The sequence below is a fragment of the Adiantum capillus-veneris genome, chromosome 3 (genome assembly GCF_014529385.1).
Source record: "Adiantum capillus-veneris isolate H3 chromosome 3, ASM1452938v2, whole genome shotgun sequence".
NCBI lineage: Eukaryota > Viridiplantae > Streptophyta > Polypodiopsida > Polypodiales > Pteridaceae > Adiantum > Adiantum capillus-veneris.
The window spans coordinates 121,873,813-121,889,626 of NC_140933.1; the positions used below are offsets into that span (position 1 = coordinate 121,873,813).

General features: G+C 41.2%; 1 pseudogene across 1 annotated transcript; it reads right to left on the reverse strand.

Moving 5' to 3' along the window:
* Nucleotides 1-10,104: 10,104 nt before the first annotated feature.
* Nucleotides 10,105-15,480, reverse strand: LOC147461624 (G-type lectin S-receptor-like serine/threonine-protein kinase SD2-5; annotated as a pseudogene). Its single transcript, XR_015187153.1, has 2 exons — nt 14,420-15,480; nt 10,105-11,026 (listed from the first exon to the last, which is right to left on the reverse strand). The product of XR_015187153.1 is annotated as a G-type lectin S-receptor-like serine/threonine-protein kinase SD2-5 (transcript).
* Between the last annotated feature and the right edge of the window lie 334 nt (nt 15,481-15,814).

Genomic DNA, 15,814 nt, shown 5'->3' on the forward strand with positions numbered 1-15,814 from the left:
TTGTTTTGCCCAAAACTGATCTCTTGTGGACAAGGGTTTTTAAGAGTGTTTGGGCCAAAACAAGCATATCTGGTGCCTTCCATATGTCAATCAAAGGAATTTTGGTTGTCTCTCAGTCTTCCACAGTAGGTACAGAAGGTTGGGAAGGCACTAGTAGCAAAACAACTATCAATGATTACTTTGTGGGGTCTTATTTTCCAGTTGAAATACACACATAATATCTGTTTTAGCCCTGGTTGTGCAAAAGGCCCCTGTCCACAAGGCAGCGATTTTGGGCTATACGGGGCTCTTGTCTGGCCTAAACTCGATGCCTTGTGGATAGGAGCCTTCTGCACCACCAGAACCAAATCAAAAATTATATGTGCATTTGAACAAATGACACTTGAAGCTTTTTGTGAAGGTTTTGTAGCACTAGCTGACAAAATACTCATCCATAACTCCCCGTCTCCCCCTCTGTGTTCAATGGCACGGTGTGCAAGAACCACCCGACAATGTACAAAAGACTTATAAAGAATTATTGAGCACAAATTAAATACAAAGAGCTTAATTGACATAAGAAGCGAGACATTCTAAAATGAGTAAGCATCATTTCATTTCGAAATTTGAAGTCATTACATATCCATTGCAAAAAGGTGTTGTTGTATATAGTACTAGCTACAAGTTCGCTCGTATCCGACGGGTAGTGTCAATTCTTTTGCATTATAGCTACATGCTTGGCATGGATGTCACACAAGTTGGTATCCTCAAATAAACCCACCAAGTATGCCTATGCGGCTTCTTGAGTCCTACAAGGCTAATGGGCTGCATGCGTAACTCAGTGTTGTAGCTTTGTACAATCTCCTCGCATGTCAGCGCAAAAGAAGCCCTTCGGATGAGAAGTTACACACACTTTTAATAATGTCGAATATCAGCAAAGGCCTTGCTTAAACGACGCACTCTGTGAAGTTGCCTATATAGTGCCGCTTGTCCGTCTTGCTGTAAAACTTTGCTTTGTGGCAACGATTGGGGGGTGGGGCTGCATCCTCTAGGACAAAATTTTTGTTGCTAGACTCGTCTTCTTGAGGTCTTAACAATAAAAATATGACACTCATCCTCTCTAGCCTTCATTCCTTCACAATTTGGCACGCGTCAAGCTTGAAAACAAACACCAACTTAGTTCTAAACACTGCAAGAGAAGAAAGGCAATAAGTGAAGGTCATACAACGACAATGAAAGCGAAACCTCGCATGATTCTTTCCTCACCATTAGAAGGTAGTGCATAAAAGACAACCACTGCTTGTTGAAGCCTCTTCAGATGAACAAAATGTTATTTGACATAGAGTAAGGAAACCTCGTGTCAATATTATCAACACGATTCCTTGCATTGGTAGCTTTCTTAGCACTTTGTGGAGATTGTACAAAGATAGATGAGGGTATTGTATCCTCGATATGCAAATAGTGACCTAGATGTGAGAAAACATCTTCATTGGAGGCCCCTCTAGCAAGTTTCACCTTGTGTGGCACTGGGAATACATTCTCAGTAACTCCTTGTTCCCTCAAAGCGTTCTTGAAGAGGCCATGTAGTGCAGTGTAGCCCTTTGTACTAATGCCAACTTCATCACATTACTTCTGGAAACCAACATCACTCACGAAATTAGAAAACTTACGCATCACCTCCTTGGTTATAGCATCATTGATATGTTTTTCTTTTGGTGTATGTAGGAGTGCTACGATAGTTGCCCTCTTAAGGAAACTAGTAAGCAAATGAATGAAATCCTCTTGGATTTGGCTACCACATGTCTCTTGGATGAAATTCTTGCAATAAGAATAAAAAACAAAACAACCAGTGCAAAAGAGACTTCATACATGTAGGAAATATGATAGGATATTCAAAAATGCACCTTGTAGCTATAACTCTTCTCTTCCAAGCACCACCTTTGGGAGCAAGAGTCTCTATGGATGAGAAGCTCTTCTTATGCTCCCTTGCACCTAAAGGTGTCTCTTTCAAACTCAATATGGTACCCTCAACCTTTGCAATCTTACCATCCTTCTCTATGTTGTTTAAAAGTTTGTGCTTCTTTCTCCACATGAATGATCCTCTATTTTACAGACTAGAATTTTTATGAATGATAACTTGGTGTTGATGGATCCATCATTGCATACTATGAGCTCTGATAGTGGACAACCGCTTGCAGTAGCCAAGAAGACTTGGCTCCCCTCTACCTACATATTGCAAGAAGGTAGGGAGACTATTGAATGTTGGATACACATTAACCAAAGGGTCATTGGGGTAGAGGCAACCATCCACCCAAAGTTCCACATCTGTGTGCCCTGCATTGTGGCATTGTTGTGTTGAATGTAAGTCACAACTGTTGAAGATGATGAAATAGGAAACAGAAGGAAGACAACAACTCAGAGTAGGAAGAAGATGGAGAAGGAGAAGACACAGAGCTTGTGTACGAGATCTCTGTAGTCTGTCTCTCTGTATTAGAATAATAGAGTATATACAAACTTAGAGCTACAAAGCTTATACGAAACCCTGAGAGATAAGGTGTCCTTTCACATTAGATGTCCAGGGGGAAAAACCCAGTGGGAGAAAAGTGCCCCTGGTGAAGCGCGTATACACACTAACACTACTACATGTCTACAAATCCCCCCTGTAGTGATAGTGTGAATCCGTACAAGGTAGCAGATCATCATGTGTATGAGAGTAAGCCCAAAGCTTTTCGGAAAGCTTCAAACTTTTCTCGTGATTACGCCTTCGTAAATAGATCTGCAATGTTATCCTGTGTAGGACAGTAAGTTAGTGTGATCTCCCCTGCATGTAGCCATTCCCTGACATAGTGGTAGTGAACCTCTATGTGCTTTGTTCTTGCATGAAATACTGGATTCCTTGTAAATGCCATAGCACTCTGACTGTCAGTGAAAATGGTAGTGGGTGCCTGTTGACACTCACAAAGATCTGCCAATAACCTGCGTATCCATACACAATCAATTGTTGGCGTGAAATCTGCCCTGTACTCAGCTTCACAAGTTGATGTAGCCACTATGGGTTGCTTCTTGCTTAGCCAAGATATACATGCATTTCCCAAGAAAAAACAATTCCCACTTGTGGAATGTCGTGTGTCAAAATCACCAGCCCAATCTGAATCACTGTAACCAAGAAGCTGCATAGAACTGTGCTTTCCATACATATCCCCCCTTGGAAAGAACATGGAAAGATTAGAGGTACCTGAAAGGTAACGAAGTATGCGTTTCACAGCCTGCCAATGATGCATACCTGGGCTGTGCATAAATCTGCTTGCTTGTGAAACCCCAAATTGAATGTCTGGACGAGTGTTGCCTGCCAAATATATCAAGCAACCAACCGCTGCTGCATAAGTATGTACATCAAAAGGTTCTCCAGCATCGTGCATGCTCAACTTTGATTCAGTTTCTACGGGTGTAGAGATTGGTTTACAATTTTGCATACCAAACTTGTCCAAAATTTTATGCAAATATTTTTCCTGCAACATGTATATGCCATCCTCTGATTGCACAAACTGAATACCCAAGTAATAATGTAGCAAACCAAGATCAGACATCTCAAAGGTTTTTCTCAAAGCATCTTTGAACGCTTCAATTTCATCTGCAGTATTGCCTGTAAGAAGCATATCATCCACATAAAGTGTTAGCATAATGAGAACTCCTTCTCTCTTTTTGACATACAAAGTACTTTCTGTTGGACTATTCTGAAATCCCTGGCCAATCAAATAAGTCACCTTCTTTCCTGCTGGAGCTACATCCAATGAACAAAACAAATCCTTCCTTGAAGTAATATGCATGGATGCACCACTATCAAAGTACCAAATCATTTGTGTCTTGTCAACATTGTAAGCAGAAAAATCTGAACATACTACGAAAGCATAAGAATCCTGCACAAAGTTTGCAGACTCTTCTTTAGCTGTAGAAGAATCAGCAGAAGCTGAAACAACCAAACTTGACTCTTTCTTCTTTTCTTTAGCAATTCTCTTTTTACACTCACTAATGTAGTGACCAGGTTTCTTGCAGTAGTGACATTTACCTTTCTTCTTGGACTTGTCGGAATCACCTTTAGACTTCTCTGAAGATTGTCCTGCACTAGACTTGGAGTAATGAGCACTCTATTTAATTTACCCTTGTTTTTGTTCTGTACAACAAGAGCATGATCCATACCATCCATCTATAAAGACTTGTTCTTACGTGATTGATCCTCCTGCAATAGCAAAGCCACTAACTCTTCAAAATGAAGAGGCTCAGGATTAGCTCGCAAAGATAGAGTCAAAGAAGTCTAAAAAGTCAGATAAGATGGTGGTAGTGAATTGAGTGTTTTGGAAACCAAGTCCTTCTCTGGGATCACTTCATCAATGCTAAGCAATTGCTCTTTAAGATCCCTAATTTTTGTAAGATGCTCGACGATATCGTCACCTTCGTCCATCTGTATTTTGTCAAGTTGTTTCTTCAAAAACTCTATTTTGGCAGCGTTTCTTCCTCCAAACATAGCTTGCAGAGTGTTCCAAGCATCCTCAGAAGTTCTGCAAGATCTGATATGTGGTGTGATTGTCCTCTTTATGGTTAAGGCAATCACAGCCATAGCTTGTGCATCTTTAGTATCCCATCTCTTTTGCTCTCGAGTGACTTGTGAGGGTCCTGCACCAACAACTGCACCACGACCAGGCGTGGCAGGTGCAATGCTACCTGGACGAACTTCATCTCCAGATACATAATCCCACAATCCTTTACCAACCAAAACATTTTTGGCCATAAAAGACCAAAGAGAATATTTGGTACCATCCAATTTGTCTTCGGATGTAAACGCACCAAAAATCTCTTTCTCTGTAGATTGAGCCATACTGTGGATGCACACAAGAGAGCAAAAGAACCTCCAAGAGATTCACAAATCTCCTCTCCAATCCAAGCAAAACTCTACACAAAATCTCAGCACAAAGCTAAGACAAGCTGCTTCCCAAAAGAACTGTTTACCTGAAGAAAATCTGTCAAAAAGCACACCCTCTTGATCTAAACGCCTCCGAAAAGTAACTTCTGCTACGCTGCTCAGAACAAAATTCTGAGGGCTCGAACGGCTTCGAAAGGGGGGTAAAATTCCAGGTCACCTACTTAGAATACTCCAGGAATGTCGAGGATGCTCCCACGAGCAAATTTTCCGAAAACTGCCTGAAAACTGTGATTGCGCGCGCGGACGCGAAAACGCAAGTAGAGGCTCTGGAAATCACCTTGCTCTGATACCAATTGTTGAAGATGATGAAACAGGAAACAAAAGGAAGATTGCAACTCAGAGTAGGAAGAAGATGGAGAAGGAGAAGACACAGAGCTTGTGTACGAGATCTCTGTAGTCTGTCTCTCTGTATTAGAATAATAGAGTATATACAAACTCAGAGCTACAAAGCTTATATGAAACCCTAAGAGATAAGGTATCCTTTCACACCAGATGTCCAGGGGGAAAAACCTAGTGGGAGAAAAGTGCCCCTGGTGAAGCGCGTATACACACTAACACTACTACATGTCTACAACAACACTTGGAGGGTGCAAGCTCTTTTGACAACCAGATATGTACGCGTTTCGTTTTTACCATGACAATTGTGCTGTGGATACAACAGCCTGGGTTTTCCTTTGTTTACACACACACACACACACACAATTTGTACCAACTGTTGGAAATATAGAGAGAAAGAGTGAGAGATCACCTTTTGCTAGTGGGGTTTGCAGAAACTCCAAGGGAGGTGTCTTCTCCATTGCTTTTTGTCTGTCAAACTGACTCTGTCTCTCTCCCTCTCTCTCTCTGAGAGTAAGGAGTCCCTCTCTCTATCTCTCTCTCAATCTGTCTCTCTCTCTCTCCTTCTCTCTTTCTATGGTTCTCTCTCTCTCTGTCTCTCTATCACTCTTTGGCAGTAATGAGGCTCTCTCTCTCTCGCTCTCTCACTCTCTCTCTCTCTCTCTCTCAAAATCACACTTATAACGGATACACACGGCGGTGCCCCACGTGTTACTATAAAATAGAGTATAATTGCATGTTGTCGCACGTGCGGTCATTATTGAGACCGTATACTTTTGTACGTCATATATAGAGGTCATGAGAGAGAAAAACCACACCTCGTGAAAGAGAGTGAGTGAAAGAGAGAGAGAGAGAGAGAGAGAGAGAGAGAGAGAGAGCTGTCGTCTGCGTCTCCGACAGCAAGCCGACCCATCTTAGACATAACGAAGTTCTGCGTCCTCAGGAGGTTTGGCCCTCTCTCTCTCTCCCTCTCCTTCTGAAATTTCCCTCTGCCTTTGCCTCTATCTCTCTCTCTCTCTCTGTTTCTGTCACGGTATATTGCATATCTAGCTCTGTCTTAACAAACAACACACACATACAGTCACAAACACAACACACACACACACACGCACACACACACACACAGACACACACACTCACAAACACAGACACACAAATAAAACATACACACACACACATACAGACACACACACACACACACACAGAAACAAACAAATATAACATACACACAAACACACAGAGACACAAATATAACATACACACCAAAGACACACACACTCACAAACCCAGAGACACACAAATCTAACATACACACACAAACACACACAGATACAGACAAATATAACATACACACAAACACACAGAGACACAAATATAACATACACACACACACACACACACATACAGAGACACACACACACTCACAAACACACACACACACACAAATATAACTTACACACACACAAATACACACACACACAGAGCCTCTCTCTCTCTCTCTCTCTCTCTCTCTCTCTCTCTCTCTCTCTCTCTCTCTCTCTCTCTCTCTCTACTAAAGGCGCGCGTAGAGAGGCATAACCGGTGTGCATGTCTCTATGCGTGCCGTTAGTACTGTGCGTCGACCAGTGTATGTGAGTGTTATAGAGAGAGGATGTAAGGCGGGGGAAAGAGAGAGAGAGTGAGTTTTTCTTTTACCTTATACTAACAACGCGCGGAGGTGTTTTTTGAGGTCAAAACATGCTCCACGCGCGCCTTTAGTAATGGGAGTCTCTCACTCTCTCTCTATTTAAATATGCTAAGCTATAGAAAGGAAGGAGAGAGAGAGAGAGAGAGAGAGAGAGAGAGAGAGAGAGAGAGACTCCTCTTTTTGTATACAGTGAAATGGCTAGAACAAAAGCCACTGCAAGGAAGGCAGGCAAGGGACTAGGATTAGCAGCTAAAGCAAGTAGCAGATCTGCAACCCCAAAGAAAAGACCTGGAAAACCCAATAAAATTCTGAAAGGTCCAAGGGTGAAGAAGTTACAAACCTGCATGGGACTTTTCAGAGAAATCAGAAAGGCACAGAAATGTGTAGATTTATGCATACCAAAGCTGCCCTTTCAGAGGATGGTGAGGTCTATATGTGAAGAAGCTACCTAGGGCACCAAAAGGTGGAAGGTGGTGGCATTAATGGCTCTACAAGAAGCAGCAGAGGACTTCCTACTGGAGTACTTCAGTGACATCACCATTGTTGCAGCCCATGCCCACAGGGTTACTATAATGGACAAAGATAGTGAGACACTGAAAAGAATAAGGTGGAGGTATGACAAACTACTGGTCCCCAATGTCTGCAGGGATAAGAAAATGAGGGAAATTTTGTTATACCCCCCTGAGCTAGTGCCACAACTCACAGTTGTAGATGTCACACATGATGTGAATACAAGGGCAAGGGCAGAGACTATTGCTCGCCAAACAGAGGACATGAGGGAAGCAGAGCTTAAGGAGAAAGCAAAAGTAGCATTGGAGTCCCAGAGGCAAACAGAATGCAATGTGATCCTGTCCATAGAGGCAAGCAATCAAGAAACTCTACTTTCAATGAAGGATGGTTTGCTTGCAGAGATACCATTTGTAGATGGAGCCAGAAAGCTAGCTCTGGAAAAAGTGGACATTAATTTATTGCAGAATCCAGATGCTCAGATTTCAGACACAATTATCTATGCTTGTCTTAAGTAAGTGTTACTATCTTGCTAGCTTTGAAAACTCAGATAATAGGTTTGCTAACTCAGGTAAAGTCTCTGCAGCCTGATCAAAAGTCAACTCCCACTGCACACCCACATAGAGGTGTTTCTTCTTGATCCACAAATTTCAGTGATTATTAGACAAAAGAACAGTCCATCTGGGACCTTTGAGAGTTGGTTTCTCCACTGTGCTATGCTGGAAGTTACTGTCATCATCTTTCCATATGAGAACAACCATCACTAGAGTCTCATATGCCTTGATGTTGACCAACCAGCAGTGTGGGTGTTCAATTCAATAAAAGGAACCCACCCTGAAATTAGGCTATAAGTGTTTTGTATCAGAAAGTGTTTCTTATAGATATCCATGTAAATTTGAAGCCTCATGCTAACATCTTGACATTGCTTTGTGCAGTTGTATAAAGAGGTTGTTGTTTGCCTATGGCAAGCTATGTGGAAGGTATGGACTATACAAGGCCCCAATCAAAGATGTACCTGTCCCAAATCAAACCGATAGAAATTCTTACGGCTGGAGATGTCTTCTCCATGCAGAATATGTCCTGCAAAGCTACTTTGCATTAAAACCTTTCATGACTAAGATAACCATTTGGCAATGCATTCAGTTAGTTTTGGTTTAGTTTATAAAATAATTCTCACCATGGGGTCTTTCAATTTTGCAGAGTGCTTTAAAAAACTACACATATGATTATTTGCAAAGATACCGGGTAAGTTTAATACAACACCTGCTTACTATGTCTAGCCCCAGAGAGCTTGAAGATAGCGACTTGGATGACCGCACTATTGATCTAACAATACATGACGTGCCACCACGACAAACCCCTGCATCCGATACAGTGGAATCACAACGGGCCAAGGGGGTCATATCAGCAGAAGATGAAAGAGCCGAGGATGAGGAAAGGTCAAATGAGCATATGGAAGGTACTAGTGTACAACTAGAGGAGACAATGAAAGAGCCAAGTCAGCCAGTGGAGGAGCCAAAGGAGCCTATGGCTGAAACCCAAGATGAGGAAAGCAGGCCTATAGATGAGCAAAAGGATATGGATGAGGAAAGCAGGCCTAGGGATGAGCAAACTGATATGGATCAGGCAAGGATGTATGAGGCAAGCCGGTCAACCGAGGGAGAGGAAAAGACCTTGGAGGAAACCTTGAATGAGGCAGAAAGAGCCATGGGGGAGACCCCTGATGAAGATGTGAATGATGACTATGAAGATGTGAATGATGAAGCTAAAGCAAAGGAGAGCAACAACAACATCAACACTACAGAGACCCAATATGGACCCTTGCTACCTGTAGATACGGTTGTTCCGGTAATGTCTATTCAAGTATGGCAAAATATGTTCAGCTTCTAACTAATATGTACTTGTCAACTTTTACAGAGGTTGATTATCTTGGACGTCAATGGATTGCTGCTGATGCGCGTGCCTCTCGGTGACACAGAACCCTTTGAGGATTTGCAAACGTTTCGGATGGGAACTTGTCGAGTCGTGGTTCGTCCAGGAACCAAGGAATTTATTCAGTTTCTTCTTCCGCGCTTCAGAGTTGCCATATGGTCTTCAATGCAAAGGCAAAACTTGTCGCCAATAGTTACAATAGTTTGCAGTGTATGCGACGCTCACACGTCAGATTTTGCCTTTTTGTATGATTAAAGAAAATGCGTTACCGTTGAGGGCCACTACCACCCTAAAAAACCACACTTACCTCTTTTGTACAAACCGTTTAGCCAAATCAGTGTACTCTTTGATGCAACTAATACACTACTGATTGATGATACTTCTGAAAAGGGAGAACTAAATCCGTCGGGAACAACTATCTCACCACCTTCTTTCGAGGAGCATTCCTTCGATTTTTACCTTGAAGACATTCTGATTCCATACTTACAGAAATTGTATCTCAGTCCATTGTTCACGGACGAGTTTGTACTTTCTAATGAATTAAGATGACTCTTCTATCATGTCTTTGTCTTGTCTAACATTGAGAGAGAGAGAGAGAGAGAGAGAGAGAGAGAGAGAGAGAGATTTGACATGATAAAGAAATGTATTTCAAGCACACTTTTTCACAAGGCACAATTGACAAATGAGCTCAATAAACTTCATGTATTGAAAGTCATTTGTATACACTTGGGTTCACAAGAATATCTGTTACATTGACACTACTTCAACCCGACCATCCAACTCTTTGCACAAAATATCTTTTTCCCTTCGCCGCATCACCTTACGGCCAGCTAGGAAAAAAGAAAAATCTGATAGGTCCCTGTCCATTGACTCTTCAATTATGTCATGCCGCAAATGCTGAAGACTGCATAGCTCCCTTATTGTAACCACCAACAGTAGGCCATGCTCTTTATCAATCACTTCCACATCCACAGCAGGATTATCTTCCAAACCTGCAGAAACCTGGTCCATAAGAATGTACTTACCATTGAGCATTTGTGATCGCATATACCAAAACGAGAGTAACAGTGATTGGCTTGCAACCATGTACTTGACAACTAGAGTATCAAGCGCGACCTCGCACCGTAAACCAATCTCTTCCTTTACATACCATCCTCTGTCAAGAAGTTTGTCACAGGATGACTGCTGAAATGACTTGCACATGAACATAGTTTTCGTAACACGGATGTTGTAGCTATGAAACGACTCTATGAAGAGTGCAACAGGACAAAAGTTTTCAATTCTAACCAGTTTTGTGGGAATAGAGCTATGTAGAGACCTCTGTATATCCTTGTAGAGCTTACTTCGCATTGCCTCCACCATTGTTTCCTCGGGAACTGGCCAGTCCACAGTGTTCCAATCGGTTGGTAGAGGCACTTTCACCAACATGCCATTCTTATTCCCTGAGCTGAGTTGGTAGAAGTGGTCATAAAAAAATATTCCCTCATCAGCCAGTCTTTTGCTGCTCCTCCCTTAATACTGTAGAGAACCAATGTGGGCATGAACAACATGGAAGAGGCCTATTATGCACTCCACAGGCTCCCATTGCTCATAAGAAGAGGGATAAACATCTGCAATATATATAAGAAGAGTTAAACTAAGAGTATCAATAAGTAAAAATGACAAATCTAATGTAATTGAGCTGTGAAGAATGGAGACATTGCTCATAACAAGCGGGAGAAACATTGCAAAATATATAAGAAAAGTTATAATGAGAATATCAGTAAGTTAACATGTCAAGAGTACTTACAATTGCAACGTGGTTGATGTATATCTGATACATTTCCACCGTTTGCTATCACCTCTGGATGGGTAAACACATGCTGAACAAAAACTTTCTTTATAGATCTTTTGCCTATTTCAACTTTGAAATCCAACACTCTGGCCTTCCATGCTGAGCGGTAAACGTTGATACCACTAGACCTCTTGGGTCTTCTTGGTTGCATGAGGACCCATGAACCTTTGTTTATCCTTTGTCCAACCCATTGGTTCTCTGCACTTATTGAAGTTGATATTGTAATTGAGGATATGCTACTACTTGGCCTTCTAGGCAAAGTGCAGCTGTTGGTTGTTAGTGTGAGAGACTGTAAACACCTGGAGCTTCTTGGGCGAGAAGACGTGGAAGCCATAGCTCTCAGAGAAAAGCTTTAGTGGAGGGAGATTCACTTTGAAAGCATTCTAATGGAGGGAAAGTGTTTTAGAATTCCAATATTTTGTGCGGGCTTAATGATCACCCTCCAGTACGTTAATGACCATAAGAGAATATCAAAAGTGGGACCACATGCAAGCACCTAAAAGCTCGGTAAAAGGAAGAAAATTACGATGCTACAATCCTAGATTCGTGAATGTTTTATCGTATTTTCCTATTTTTTGAGTCTTTTCACGTACTTTCCTACGTAACGTAGCCTTCGTGCTCATTGGACGCGCTCTATTTTTCTCTCTCTGAAATTTCCTAATGAGGGCTATGGAGTGGAGGGACGCAACAAAGCTATGACGTGGACCTGCAACAAGGAGAGAAAAGGAGGAAGAATGTGTGCTGAAAAGTAGGAGATAGAAGAGAGAGGGAGAGGAGTGAGAGAGGGAAGGAGGAAGAGTATGTCCTGAAAAGTAGGAGAGAGAAGAGAGAGCGAGAGAAGTGAGAGAGAGGAGAGTGATTTTGGAGTGAAATAAAAAAGGTGAAAAGTTTGATATTTTGCAGGTATAGCAGTGAGATTTTGAAAGAGAAAATTGATTTTTGGGTATACATATAAGTTGGGCAGAAGTTTTGAGTAAAAGTGAGTTTTTTTTTTGAAAAATTGCTTTTTTCGGCTGAGGCTATGGACGCCGTTGATGATGTGGCAAAAAAAGGGGAGGAGAGTAGTTATTGTCATAAAGACCACCACTCTTTTAGGTAGAGAGAGAATGTACCTATCCTCCCTCCCTAACCTCTATTTCAACCTACAAAAAGCCTATGACAGCGTAAAGAAAAGTCTATGAAAATACCCTCATTCAATGGCTTTGTCTCCTAGATCACACATATTTTCAATCTTAATCTCCTAAAATTAGGAATCCTTACAAGGCTCTTTTGGGATTCATATTTTTTCTAATGCTTGCAGATCTTTTCACAAAAGTATTGTCTCGTGAGAAGTTCGAAGCTTTCCTCAAAGCTTTGGTTACTTCCGTTTGTGGACCGATCATGTCCTTAGGACTCTATGTGTCAGCTCTCGTTTATCGCATCAATAGTTGTCGATCCCACCGCCTGGATGTCTTAAAGACCCCGTGCTCTTTAATGTTGTGGATGGCCCCCTTTGTAGGTGATTTATGTGTGCAACAATGTTCTTTTGTTGATGTTATATGTATCCATGGCACTAAGTGACACATGCCCGCATATGGGGTGGAGTAAGGGGATCAACGATGAACAACGATGAAGAACAAATACACTGGACTCTGGATTTTTTCTAATACTAGTCCGACTGGCTCCCTGTTCAGATTTTAGTGAGTGTTCGAGTTTAGTTTTTAAAGCGATTTAACGACCGTGGGACCCAGAATTCTGCTCGAGTTGCACATCGTGGATACCCTTACCCCGAATTTATGTGATTTAGGCATGAGGTATGGCTCGTTGTAAATACACTTTTGTTGCGCTGATAGTTATTTTAAACAAGGTAAAGATTTAGGATGCCGACCTAGAGAGAGAGAGCTACCTCGACTTCAACGAAGTGAGAGATTGGGGGACACTCCCATATACACACATTAAAATCCGAAAACGTTTAAATATCACATGGAGAACATTCAACAATTCAATTCAATGGTAAAAAAATTATACTAAAAATCTTTGATTTTTCGTATGTACTTATATATGAGTATTATATTAATTGATCTCATGAAAATATAAAGCATACAAAATATTAGTGAGAGTTTAGAAATTGATCTAATTGTTGTATAAATATATCGATAAAATAAATTTCACAATAAAACGATGCACACTATTAAATGAAAGAAATCTTTGTGATAGAAATGAATATTGACAAATTTCACAATAAAACGATGCATACTATTAAATGAAAGAAATCAATAATATCTTTATGATAGAAATGAATATTAAAAATGTTTAAATCTAATCCCTAATAATAATACATGCACTAAAGTAACAAGGTCACATTTACATATCAAAACAAAAAGTTGAAAAAAAAATCTTAATTGATTAAATTTTTTTAATACTAATCCCTAATAGTAAAACATGCACTAAAATGATAAGGTGACATTTGCATATCAAAAAAAAAATCTTAGTGCCGAAAACATTTTTCATTTAAGGACAATTTATAATTTTTTAGTTAGAATTTTTTTGTGAATGAAAAGAAAGTTTACAAGAAAAAGAGTATGTTTTAAATCAAAAAATTGACAAGAAAGTCATTGGATCCTTAAATGAAGAGACCCATTTATAAACTAAACAAAGATTTTAAAAATAAAGTCAAGTGAACATTAAATAAAGGGACCAAATTACAATGATGAAAAGAGACACTTATATTATTAAAAAAAATATAACCTTTATAAAACTTATAAACTAAACAAAAATTTAAAAAGAAAAAAAAACAAGTGAGCATTAAATAAAGGGATCAATTACAATAATGAAAAAACCCATTTATATTATAAAATAAAAATATAACCTTTATAAAACAAAAAAGTCAATTGTACATTTAAAGAATGAACCAATGTATAATGATGGAAAGACTCATATACATTACAAAACAAGCTCAATTGACATGTGTCTTCGTGATTCTTAATCAACGGTCCAGAAAGTGCATCAATTCTCCACCCACTCTCCTATGACCTTCTGAAGGCCAAAAAGAAAACATTCTTCCCTCCTAAGAAAACGTGCTTCTCGTCCTCCACATTTTGTTGCAAATAACAAACAATCTCTCCCTACTCTCTCTCTCTCTCTCTCTCTCACACACACACACACACACACACAAAGAGAGAGGCCATACCTGCAACTATGTCGCACAGCAGTACCAAAGATAACGGACGCAAAGCAAATGTCATAGCTTCCACAAACATTGGGATTGTAGCAGGGTGTAAGGTTTGACCTTGATGACGATATTGCATAACTAGAATTAGGTAAGTGATGGACATAGTAATCTCTCACCACACCATCATTGTCCAACCTCATCAGATCCTTTGAGCTGTTGGGCATTAATACAAGGTTTATGTTTGTACAAGCATCTTGAATCACAACCTGATCTCCATCAACCTCAACATATATATACACGAGAAGCGAGAGACAATGCAAGTTTCACCGGCCGTCTTTGTCCAATGAAATACACCCACCATGTCCCCAAAGTAGTTATTCACTGTCATAGTGGCAGCATAGATCCAATACACTAAGGGCCAAGGGTTGGCAGAGACTTGATAGTATGCAAGCCCCCCTGCTTGCATTTCTGCCTTATACATACTGTTGCTGCTCATGAATTCCATTCCCATCCTCATCCTTTGCCCTTTTAAGAGGGAGTCACTTGGGTGCTCGAAGCTCTGCCAAATTGTCTCATTTACTATTGAATATCACCAGATTGCCGTTGCTCTGCATTTCCATGCTGTCCAGTACATTGCTCAACTCCCACACCACGCTTCCATCTCCATCTACAAGAAACAACTGCTTGAGGTCGTCCACCTGCAGCTTGACACGTACTTTGCCGTGCTGCTTGCGGAGGGGGGCTGTGGTCCAGACAGGAACGAGGAATGCGCTCCTGCTATGCTGGACGCCCAAGCAGATGGTGAGGGAGATGTGGGCCGGGGTTGAGGAAGGCGTTTGGAACAGGCTGAGGAATCCAAAGGAAAAGCCCTTCGAGCCGAAGGCGAAGGTCGAGGAGCTGAGAATGGGGGCGAGCTGGGAGTAGGAATTGAGAGAAGAGGGGAAGGAGAGGTCGGCAATGAAGGTCCACCAGAGAGGGGGGAGAGATAGTCTCTGCTCATTTGCGGCATCAATTGTGATTGTGATGAGTGCAAATGGAAGGAGCACGAGAAGAGCAGAATTGTGAAAGAGGTGTTGCATGATGGAGACTTGAGGTCGCAAAACCAAAACGAAGGGGCTGTGTCAACGTCCAATCATGCGATTGAAACAACTGATGAAATCAGGACTCACTGGCCCTGCCAACCAACACTAGTTTTAGCTCTACATCACACGGGGTCTTGAATGAAGACAGAGCCAATGAAGACAACGCCAAGGGATCGATGATGAGCAACTAGGGCACTGAAGTCAACGAGAGCTAGCTCAGTTGGTAGAGCAAGAGCCCCTTGTGTCAAAGGTCTTGGGTTCAAACCCCCTTGACAGCTCGTATGACATGTAACCCTTAAGGGTTGTTCCCCTAGTCCAAATGATGGAATGG